Genomic DNA, 12,500 nt, shown 5'->3' on the forward strand with positions numbered 1-12,500 from the left:
GGTCTCAGCAATTATTATTATTATTATTATTATTATATATATATATATATATATATATATATATATATATATATATATATATATATATATATATATATATATATATATATATATATATATATATATATATATATATATATATATATATATATATACACATTCACAATTTCATATATTCATCCCACGTGTGCCCATGGGCAGCCAATGTTTTCTATTTTTAACCTTTCTCTTCCTCCTCTACTTCTCAAGGGGATTTCACACCCACTTCCAGTCCTCAGGGGAAAAAAAATATGTGCTCGCTCTGAGTCTTTCTTCCTGGTCATTGGCTAAAATAATGAGCCCTCTTATTGTTTTTTTCATCACCCAGTCATGAGCACTCAGTCTTAATCTTTCACTCAGTTCCGCTCAGTCACAGTCAGTCTTGAGAGACGCTGCTCAGTCATCATTTCATGTCACTTCAGAGAGAGAGAGAGAGAGAGAGAGAGAGAGAGAGAGAGAGAGAGAGAGAGAGAGAACAACCAGTCGTGACGTTACAGTCTCGTCTCGTATCAAGTGTGTACATTCTCTAACTTTAAATCAAGAAGAACTCTCATCATACGTGTCTTTTACTCGCACACACCAACTATATCAACTTATACGCACGACCTCCAAGCTACCAGAAATACCAAACTCACCACTCGTCCTCCACGCTACCAACACACCAAGCTCCTCATCTGATCCAGCAGTGGCAAGCATCCTCAACCGGGCGAGTACATCATCTAAGCTCAGAACAGTAGTAGAGGAAAATCATATTCGATACAAGTGGTGATCATTGATAGTCAGTCAAACAGGAAACACTCTCTCTCTCTCTCTCTCTCTCTCTCTCTCTCTCTCTCTCTCTCTCTCTCTCTCTCTCTCTCTCTCTCTCTCTCTCTCTCTCTCTCTCTCTCCCCTCACCCTCGTGTACTTTTTTTTCTTTTTGCATATATTTTTTTTTCGTTCACTTCCTGCGATTGTGTCAGTCCATTTCACTTAGTTTATTTTTTTTTCCATCTCTTAACTTTCCTTGATGTGTCTTTTCCTCCTCCCCTTTTTTCACACCACATTTTCCAGTGTTTTATTTTAGCTTCCATCTCGTAACTTCCTTCTAATTCCCCCATTTTATTTAATTTTTTCATTGACATTTCATCCTTCTTCCACACTCAGTCGTCATCATTTCCTTAACTCCAGCTGCTTATTCTTAACGCAGTTCCTCATTTATCACATATCCTCCTTTCAGCGTTCCATCCTTTCCTTCATCTCACTTCAATCAGTCATCCTTTCTCCAGATCTATTCAGTCCACCCGCAAGATCCATCCGTGCCCTCCCTCCCTCCTTCCTTCCTTTCCCTCTTTACTCCTTCATCTCATCTCCATCTAACACCTTCACGTCTGCGTATTCTCTATCTTCTATTCATCATATTCCTTCCTATTCCCCTGCATTGCGTCTCACACCCGCCGCTCCTCTTTGCAGTCAGTAGAATTAGTAATGACAAAAGCACCCATTTCCAAAATTGAAGCCAGTCACTAAAAGCCTTATGAATGCCTGATCACTTCTGAATTACGTGATGCTGGGGTGATTCTTCATAGCCCGAGTACTTAGTGCGAGAGGCAGACAAAGGGACAGATGCAGAGAGACAGAGATGCAGAGAGAGAAACAGAAAAACAGGCACAGTGAGATAGAAAGAGAGAAAAAAGCTAAACTCTAGAAGCTTTTGAAATTCTCGTCGTGAAATTGTAAAGAGGCAGAGTGATAATAACGTGTAAAGCACCAATCATTGGATGGAGGGAGCTGGTCTAAAGCACGGGCCAATCACGCCCTCCCTTCTCACAGCACACTGAGCCAATTAGGAACGAGGGACGCGTTTTACTCCACCAATGAGGGAGAGGCTGCAGGGAAACGCTCATCTATGTAGGGTTCCTGTCTGCCTCATCAGTACACACACACACACACACACACACACACACTACATATACAAAGAAACTTAAAACAATACGACACTTCCCTAGTTCCTTTCTAAGAGCATTTTCACACTCACACTCTCCTTTTCTCCCCCCTCCAGCTTTTGTTTTATGCACCTCATACCCTCTCCACTTTGCTCTTTTCGCCCTCTACGCGCGCGCGGGGTGTGTGTGTGTGTGTGTGTGTGTGTGTGTGTGTGCTTCCGTCTATAGCCGCCTATTTTCCTCTCACCATGGAAACAGGATGTGGTGACGTCATCTAGCTTACGTAAGCCAGCTTCTGTTTCACGCTGAGTTAGTGCCATGCTCCTCTCAAGAATCTCGTCATTTGGAGTGGATGTAGCAGCTACCTTGCGGGACAGGTGTACTAGAGGGGCCATTAGAATATCAAAAATGAGTCTCAGCTTAGTACCTTTCTGCTGAGAGAGAGAGAGAGAGAGAGAGAGAGAGAGAGAGAGAGAGAGAGAGAGAGAGAGAGAGAGAAGTGGTTGCATAAAAAGGTGGCAAAATATAAAGTGAATAAAGATGAATGTAGAGAAAATTATCACATTTCCAAGATAAGACTTTAACAGGTAGAGAGAGAGAGAGAGAGAGAGAGAGAGAGAGAGAGAGAGAGAGAGAGAGAGAGAGAGAGAGTGTGAGTCTTATCTGGCTTGCCATGGTTGTCTTTCCGCTTTGTTGTGCTTTCCGAGAATCTGCCTTGCCCTGCATCTCCCCAGCCCTCCCCAGGGGCAGCAGAAGCCGTAGTGTGCCCTGGGGGACTACCTGGCTGGGGAGGAGCTTCTTGGAGGTCAAATTACTCCGTGGCTCTTCAGGCGCTTTTGTCTCCGCTCTGTCTTGCCCTCTTTGTTTGCGTATGTGTATGTGTCATTTTATCTATATATTTCTTATCTATATTTCTTATGTCCTCTCTCTCTCTCTCTCTCTCTCTCTCTCTCTCTCTCTCTCTCTCTTGCCTCTTTCCATCCATTGTCTTTCCATTTATCTTTTTTCTCGTTTCTCCTTTGCCCGCTGTTTGTTGGACACTCCCAGTTTTCCTCTCCTTTTCAACACTCTTTGCCGCCCTTCCCGCGTCGCTTTTGTCTCCATTCCCCTCCATTGCTTCCTTCGGCCATCTTTGGTTCTCTCTTCCTCAACATCTTCCCCTTGACAGTCCCTCGCTTTTCAAAAACAACTCATACTTTTTTGCAGCCTCCCTTTATCATGCCTTTGCTCCTCTTCCTGCTACCGCCCCCTTTCTTCTCTCGCTACTCCTCCTCCTCCTGGTCCTTCTTTGGTGCCCTTGTCTTTCTTCTTACCCTTTCCTCGCTCTCCTCCTGTCTCTTGTCTTCTGTTATCTTCCCTTCGGAGTGTACACACGACAGACGCCATTGTTGGGTATGTTATCATAAGGATGTTTTAGCGCTAAGCTGTCGCCTTACCAGTGGACGAATGCTCATTTATCGTAATTAGTTCTTAGAGTAAGTTCACCAAAAACATATTTATGAATTTGAGTTTACGTAGGCCTTAGTTGTATTTTTCTGTCGTTGTATGTGTGTGTGTGTGTGTGTGTGTGTGTGTGTGTGTGTGTGTGTGTGTTATGTAAGAGGGGGTACCAGCAAAGAATAGCAAAAATGTGGAAAAACGTAGCCCCACTGAGGTGCCAGTTCCCAAAAAAGACGTGAAAACAATTATCAAATATTGAAAGATAAGTGTCTTGAAACCTCCTCGAAAAGAGATCAAGTCATAGGAGGGAGGAAATACAGAAGCAGGAAGGGAGTTCCTGAATTTAACAGAAAAAGGATGAATGACTGAGAATACTGGTTAACGCTTGCATTAAAGAAGTGGACAGAATAGGGGTGAGAGGAAATAGAAAGTTTTGTGCCACGAGGCCGCGGGAGGAGGGAAGGCATACAGTTAGCAAGATCAGAAGAGCAGTTAGCGTAAAAAATAGCGTTAGAAGATAACAAAAGGTGCAACATTGTGGCGATGAAGGAGAGAGGTTAAAGACAGTCAGTTAAAGGAGAGGAGCTGATAAGAGGAAAAGCTTTTTATTCTACCCTGTCTAAAAGAGCGATATGAGTGGAACCACCCATATATGTGAAGCGTACTACATACATGAACGGATAAGGCTCTTATACAGAATTAGAAATTGGGGGATGACAAAAACTGACGGAGACGATTCAGAACGCCTAACTTCATAAAACTATTTTAGCTAGAGATGAGATGTGAAGTTTCCAGGTTAGATTATTAGTAAAGGACAGACCGAGGATGTTCGATATAGAAAAAGGGGAGAGTTGAGAGTCAATGTAAAAGAGGGGATACTTATCTGGAAAATTATGTGAGTTGGTAGATGGAGAAATTGAGTTAAGTTTACTCTGCCACAATCATAAATTTTTAGAGATATCTGAAGCCTGGCGTTGTGTGGCTTCCATGAGTGAGCTTTTTAATTTCTAAAGGGTTGGACATCTACGAAAAGACGTGTAAAAGAGCAGGATGGTATCCTCAGAAAAGGAGTGGATAGGACAAGATGTTTGGCTTAGATCATTGATGAATAATAAGGAAATGGGTGACAGGACAGAACCCTGAGGAACACCACTGTTAATAGATTTATGAGAAGAACAGTGACCGTCTACCACATTATCATCAGAACAATTAGAAAGGAAACTTGATAAGTTACAGTGAGAAGGATTGAAGCCGTAGGAGGGTAGTTTGGAGATCGAAGCTCTGTGCCTGACTCTATAAAATGCTTTCGATATGTCTTAACGGAACAGCGAAAATTTCACCCAAATTTGTAAAGGAAGATGACCAACACTCAGTAAGAAAAGCCAAAAGATCACCAGTAGAGGAGCCTCGACGTAATCCATACTGGAGATCAGATAAAAGATCGTGGGGCGGTAGATGTTGATGAGGATAGATTGAGGATAAATTCAAAATCTTTAGAGAGGCAGGAAATCAAGGCAGTAGACGGTAGTTTTTTTTTTTTTTTTTTTTACAGAAGAGGGTCACTGGTCAAGGGAAACAAAAAAAAGAAAGAGGGGAAAAAATATCCCACTGAGGTACCAGTTCAAAAAATTATGTCAAGAGAATCATCGAAAATTGAAGGATAAGTGTCTTGAAACCTCCCTCTTGAAAGAGTTCAAGTCATATGAAGGAAGAAATACAGAAGCAGGCAGAGAGTTCCAGAGTTTACCAGAGAAAAGGATGAACGATTGAGAATACTGCTTAACTCTTGCATTAGAAAGGTGGACAGAATAGGAATGAGAGAAAGAAGAAAGTCTTGTGCTGCAAGGCCACGGGAGGAGGGAAGGCATGCAGTTAGTATGATCAGAAAAGCAGTTAGCATGAAAATAGCGGTAGAAGATAGCAAGAGATGCAACATTGCGGCAATGAGAAAGAGGCTGAAGACAATCAGTTTGAGGAGAAAAGCTGATGAGACGAGAACTTTTTATTTCACCCTTTCTAAAATAGCGATATGAGTGGAACCCCGCCATACATGTGAGGCATACTCTATACATGAGCGGATCAGGCCCCTGCACAAAGTTAGCAGCTGGAAGGGTGAGAAAAATTTGCGGAGACGACTCAGAACGCCTAACATCATAGAAGCTGTTTTAGTTAGCGATGAGATGTGAAGTTAATAGTTTAGATTATAAGTAAGGACAGACCAAGAATGCTCAGTATAGAAGAGGGGATAGTTGAGTGACATTGAAAAAGAGTTGATAAATGGAGGAATTGAGTTGATAGATGGAGGAATTGAGTTTTTGAGGCATTGAACAATACTAAGTTAGCTCTGTCCGAGTCAGAAATTTTAAAGAGATGAGAAGTCAGGTGTTCTGTGGCTTCCCTGCATGAACTGTTTGTCGTATTAGATCGGTCACCCTTTTTATGAACAGGCTGAATACAGGCAGACATCCAGCAGGAAGGAAGGGCAGACGTTTATAGACAGATGTGGAAAAGTTTGACTAGGCAAGGTGCAAACACGGAGACAGCTTCGGAGATCAATAGGAGAAACCGCGTCAGGTCCATAAGCCTTCCGAGGGTTGAGGCCAGCGAGGGCATGGAAAACATCACTGCGAAGGATCTTAATTAAATAATTAATGAGTAGCATTAATGGTCGGATGTTGGGAGAGAGGGAGGATTTGAATCATCCAAGGTAGTGTTTAGCAAGATGTGAGCGAAGAGTTCAGCATTAGAGACAGATGAGATGACAATGGTGTCATGAAGTCGAAATAAAGGAGGGAAAGATGATGAAGTTATTAGAGATATTTTTTGGCTCGGTGCCAGAAGTCACGAGAAAAGTTAGATCTAGAAAGTTTTTGAGACTGTATTGATGAAGGTTTTGAGTAGTTGGAGAACAGACTTGGAATGATTCCGGGCAGAAATATAAAGTGCATAAGATTCAGGTAATAGAAGGCTCAATTATCTTTTGTGGGCCGCTTCTCTATCACTTATAACACGAGAACAGGGTGTGTTAAACCAAAGTTTCGAAGATTTAGAGAGAGGAAAAGAGTGAGCCTCCATTCCAAATAGTCACCTCTGTTATGTGCTCAGCACCCAGAGACGGGTCTCTGACACAGAAGCAGTACTTATTCCAAGGAAAATCAGACTAATACCTGCTCAGGCAAAATGCCAGAAGCACTAGAACCAGAAGCAAAATGCCAGAAGCAGAAGAGAAAGTAGGAGAAAACAGAGAAGGAGGTATTGTCAGTTGCCTCAGATACCTGTGTTTCAGTGAGGAAAAGAAGGTAAGACTTACTGGAGGAGAGGTGGTATTCCACAGATTGAAAGTTAGATCTAAAGGCGCGAAGGTTGCAGAAATTAATGAAGAAAAAATGTGGGATATGTCAAGACATTTAGAGTCGATATCAGAAGAAGAGTGCGAACTGGGACTTTTGTGTCCTCTCCCCAGACGTGGACTGTGTGTGTGTGTGTGTGTGTGTGTGTGTGTGTGTGTGTGTGTATGTGTGTCCTGCGTTTGGTATTGTGGTGATAATAATAGAAGGCTTGATGTGATGATTTTCGGCGGATGCATAATGCATACACGAGTGCTGGAGTATGTGGTGTGGAAATTTGCAAACATCTAAAAACAAATGAATAAATACGCAAAAACAGTACAAATGAATGCTTAGTCTTCAAGTGCTTAAAAATAGACAGGTGAAATATTCTAGGAGTGAAATCATCGTATACCAAAGAAAAAATAAATAAATAAAAAGATAAATAAAAAGTGAAAAAAAAAATGCTAGTGTACGAACTTTTAGGTACTCTATTAATGAGGGACTTATCTGCATACTCACCTTTGTTATTTTCTCCCTCACGACCGTCAGACTGCTACCTCTTTTAACAACATGAAAACGAACCTAGTCACACTTGTTTTCTTTCTTTGTCTATTCATATGCTGCATCTATTTCTTCATCATATTTTTTTTCTGTGTATATGTATGCATTTTATTAATTTATATATTTGTAGTATATACTTTTTCACTGTATGCTTGTATTAGCTAATATATATTGTATGCTGTATTAGTTAATATATTATGTAATCTTTAATGCATGGATATGGATATAAAAATGTATTTATTCATTCGTTCATTATTATTATTTCCAAGTGTATTTATGTATGTTTATCTATTTATGAATTCATCTGTGCATATTTTTCTGAGTATTCATTAATTTAATTCATTTACGTTTTTTCTCGTGTGTGTGTGTGTGTGTGTGTGTGTGTGTGTATATATATATATATATATATATATATATATATATATATATATATATATATATATATATATATATATATATATATATATATATATATATATATATATATATATATATATATATATATTGATTAATTTGTATATTATGTAACTAATACCTACCATTCACTCAGGGCTCAGCAGGCGAGGCGGAGATTCTGTGAAATAAAATTAATTCACATCAATCATTTAAAAAAAAAGCAATTTCAGTGTAGAGATATTAGCTGGACATTTTGCACTTAATTGCAGCGATGCCTTTCGTGATAAAGGCTGAAATTAAAATACAAAAAGCTTAGATTGCATTGTTGTCTTCCTCTTTTATTATTATTTCCTCCTGTTGACCTTGAAACTACAAAAATGCAAATGTAAATGGTAAATATTGTTTTATTTATTTATTCATTTCTTGTTTCCTTCAGGTTTTCCTCCGCAACACGTCCACGTCATTGGTAAGTTAAAAAATATCCGTTTCATCTCTTCCTTGGCGTATCTATTACATACTCATGCATTTATTGTTATATTTTGGTAATTTCTGTTTTACCAGCAAATATTAAGTGAAAAGTTTACATATCGTCATAGTGTTCATATTGCAGCGTCAAGTTTCCTTCTTCTATTTCCCCGTTGTGTTTCTGCTTGCATTCCCTTCCCTTTAAGAGCGCCGGACTCACGGGGACGTCACATCCCCATTTTTCATTCGTATTTTGTTATTTTCTTCTCTAAGTAAAACGCGACTTCATCCCAGTATTTATGGACAACTCCTGTGGGAATACGAGCAGCGGCCACTCCTGTTCACGTTTTCATGACAGCGAGTGGATTCAACAAAAGGAGCTATTTATTTATTTACGGTTTAATTGACTGTAAACTGTTCTTAGCTGGTGTTTTCTTTATTAAATTTACTTTGGGATAGTTTATTTGTATTTCATTGCAATTCACTAAAAGGTCATCATGTAAAAGGTTACTGTGCTGCTGAAGATGCCAATCATGTGAGTGGGGGGGGGAGGGGCTGCTTGTCTGTCACCTTGTCCTTATTACTGTCTGGACTGCTTCCTGCCCGTCTGTATGTTTGTATTTCTGTCTCAATGTTCTCTCTATTTGATGTTTCTCTTATTACTCTCCACCATGCCCTTTATCGGCACAACCCTCACATCCCTTCTATTGCCTCCCAACAAGACAGTTTCACCCCTTTCCTCCTTCCGCTCCCTTACCCTCTCTATACCCGCCATTCCCTCCTGTCTCCGTTCCATTGCTCCCTTTAATTGATACCAAGCTCTTTAAAGCTGCCTGTAAGTGAGAACACGGCTGCTCCTCATCATAGCTGACCTTCAATTATTTTAAATATTCGTGTACTCAGACGAATTTCTCACTCTGCTCTTAAAACACTGATTTTTGATCCGTTATAAGAAGTCTTTTTTTTTTCTTTATTTTTACCAGCGATAGTGAGTGAGTGCGTGCTTGAAAAGATGTAGATTAAAAAAGGAGATAGCAAGGAATTAGTTTTCAAATAGAATGGTAGATGAATGGAAAGGACTCACGAATCAGGTATTTACTGCTAAGTCATTAAGAAACTTTAAAATAAGATTAGACAAATTTATGAATAGAGATTATAGCTGGAAATAAGTTCATATATTTCATACAGAGACGACCACATGTTGGTCTGATGCCATCTTGTACCTTCCCTTATTTTTTTTATGTTCTAGTGTGTGTGTGTGTGTGTGTGTGTGTGTGTGTGTGTGTGTGTGTGTGTGTGTGTTAGTGTGTGTGAAGTGTTCCACAAATCCATACTCCACTCCGGTGACACTGCTGATACCACTAAAAGCTTTGTACTAAAAACAACGCAGACAAGAAAGGGTGTAGTGTCGGAATAATCTCGATTACTTGGTCGTGGTAGTGGTGGTGATGATGTTTCTATATTGTTTTTGCTGTTGTTCATCGCTTCTAGCAAGGGTGGCACTTAGCTGTAGTAGTAGTAGTAGTAGTAATGATAGTAGTAGTAGTAGTGGTAATATTATTATTATTAGTAGTAGTAGTAGTAGTAATAGTATTAGAAGTAGTAGTAGTGGTTGTAGTAGAAGTAGTAGGAACAGGAGAAGGAGGAGGAAAAGGAGTGGGAGGAAGAGGAAGAGAAAAAGGAAGAGGATGAGGATGAAGAAGAAGAAGAAAAAGAAGAAGAAAAAGAAGAAAAGGAGGATGAGGAGAAGGAGGAGGAGGATGAGGAGAAAGAGGAGGAGGAGGAGGAATACAAAGGAATACAAAGGAAAGCCAAACAGCAACAGACCTTTTGGTCCTTGCAAGGCTGTTTGGTAACTACTTCTAACTAGCTACAGGGAAGAGAGACAGGACAGCATAGTAGAAGGCTCCTCCCCACCCACCACTCCCTCCAGCTTGCGCTGGCATGGAAATAGTTGGGAAAAGTACCATGCAGTATGGAAAAACTGGCATGGAAATTTTCATAGGAAAGGATGAAAGGAAGTTCTACTATTCACCCTACGGTGAACTCTATACGCCTACCTGAAAGTTAATACAAGTTATATTAAAACTGGTGAATAAGAGTTTATTAGTGAATTTAGTAATTATTCGGACAAGAAGAGAGCTTGTTGGGGATTTGCTTTTAAATATTTGTCTATTTTATTTTTGAATGATTCAATACTATTGCTGTTCACAATTTCTGCAGGAAGTTTATTCCATATATTTACTATACGATTAAAGAAAAAAATGTTTTGCCTCGTGAGATTTAAAACGTTTGGGTATAATCTTGAATCCATTATTTCTTGTTAGGTTAGAATGATCAATGTTAAAATATTTATGTGCATCAATGTTACTATATCCTTTGAAAATTTTGAACACTTCAATTAGGTCTCCTCTTACCCTGCGCTTTGTTAAACTAAATAGGTTTAGTTCTTCCAGTCGTTCCTCATACGGCTTATTGCGCAATCTTGGAATCATCTTTGTGACTCTGCGCTGTATCTTTTCCAGTTTTTCAATGTCTTTTTTGTAGTATGGTGACCAGAACTGTACACAGTATTCTAGATGAGGGCGCACCAGTGAGTTATATAAGGCAAGTATAACCTTTTCTGATTTAAATTCAAAGGTTCTTCCAATGAACCCTACTAATTTATTTGCCGTCTTTACTGTTTCTGTGCAGTGTTGACTCGGCTTTAGGTCGTTTGACACAACGACACCAAGATCTTTTTCTTTATCAGCACTTGACAGTGGCATGTTATTCATTACATATCTCGCCTGAACATTGTTGCTTCCGATATGTAGAATTTTGCACTTTTCTATATTAAATCTCATCTGCCATTTTTCTGCCCAGCTTGTTAGTTTATTTAGGTCACACTGCAGTTCCTGCCATTGTGACACAGACGTTACTCTACTTGTTATTTTGGTGTCGTCTGCAAATTTACTTATTTTGCAGTTTATCCCTTCATCAATATCATTTATGTACATTATGAAGAGTACTGGTCCTAATACAGAGCCTTGAGGAACGCCGCTATTTACCTTATGCCACTCTGACTCTTTTCCATTAATCACAACACGCTGTTTTCTGTCAGAGAGCCAGTCTCTCAGCCATTTCAGGGTGTTTCCGGCAATGCCGTGAGCTTTTACTTTACTGATGAGTCTCTTATGGGGAACAGTGTCGAAAGCTTTCTGGAAATCAAGGTAGATAGATAATAGGAGGAGGAGGAGCAGGAAGAGGAGGAGGAGGAGGAAAATAAGAAGAGGAGGAGGAGGAAAGCAAGAAGAAGAGGAGGAAAACAAGAAGAGGAAGAGGAGGAAAACAAGAAAAGGAGGAAGAGGAAAACAAGAATAAGAGGAGGAGGAGGAAGAGAAGGAGGAAAAAAATAGGAAGAGGAAGAAGAGTAGGAGGAAGAAAAAAGGATGAAGAAGAACAGAAGATGAAGAAGAAGAAGAAGGAGAGGAAGAACAATAACATCATCATCATCATCATCATCATCAACAACAACAACAACAACAACAACAACAACAACAACAACAACAACAACAACAACAACAAAAACAAGAGAGGAGCAGACAGAGAAGTCCAAAAGGGAAGAAGAGGAAAGAAAGAGAAAAACGGGAAAAAGGGAGAACCAGAAATCTCCACTATCACTGCAAATACATTTTTTAGTACAAATGATAAATATTTTACTGTTTTCTCTGTTACTGTTTACATTTTATACTAATCCCCTTTGCATTTTATCGACAGGCCTTGATATTGTTGCTTCATTGTCAGCCTTTCATTTTACTTTCAGTAATTATGCTGATGATTTTTCACAAGTTTGAGTGTTGCCTTCATAATGATATATCTATTACGTGAACGCTGCAAAGATTACCGCTTAGAGGCAGTATGTGAAAATTAAGGGTAATTTTAAGACTGAGAGGCATTCCTAAACTTCTCGCAAAAATAACCCCACCTAATAACTTTGCTATATCTAAGTTCTTTTTAAATTTTCCTAACCTCTTATCTCTTGGCGGTGATGTAATTAAGATTAGAAGGTTGATAGAAAGCGTTGCATTCAGTTTATAAATTAACTTTATTGTTGGGCGGCAAGTCTTCTGACGATTCAAAATGGATAAACAAAGAAAAAAAAAATGAGAAAGATGAACCTTTGAAAAGATATTGTTTATAACCTCTAAAAACGGGAGAGACTCATGTGCCGTCCAGCCAAGTGTGGGAAAATAAGGACGTTCAATGAGAGAGAAATGAAAAAAATAAAAAATAAATCAATAAATAATAAGAAGAAGATATGCTGTTAGAATGGCTATCTTGTGTTAGATTGTCTTGGTAAACA

At 39.3% G+C, this 12,500-nt stretch overlaps 1 long non-coding RNA gene across 2 annotated transcripts in view; it reads left to right on the forward strand.

Annotated features, from left to right (window-relative positions):
- LOC135106160 (uncharacterized) overlaps positions 1-12,500 on the forward strand; it is a 95,573-nt gene that overhangs the window by 53,111 nt on the left and 29,962 nt on the right. For both annotated transcript variants that reach the window (XR_010271143.1, XR_010271144.1), the window contains one exon: positions 8,127-8,156. This is a non-coding gene — a long non-coding RNA (uncharacterized LOC135106160). The remainder of the gene's footprint in view (positions 1-8,126; positions 8,157-12,500) is intronic.

This window comes from Scylla paramamosain, chromosome 13 (assembly GCF_035594125.1).
Source record: "Scylla paramamosain isolate STU-SP2022 chromosome 13, ASM3559412v1, whole genome shotgun sequence".
Classification (NCBI taxonomy): Eukaryota; Metazoa; Arthropoda; class Malacostraca; order Decapoda; family Portunidae; genus Scylla; species Scylla paramamosain.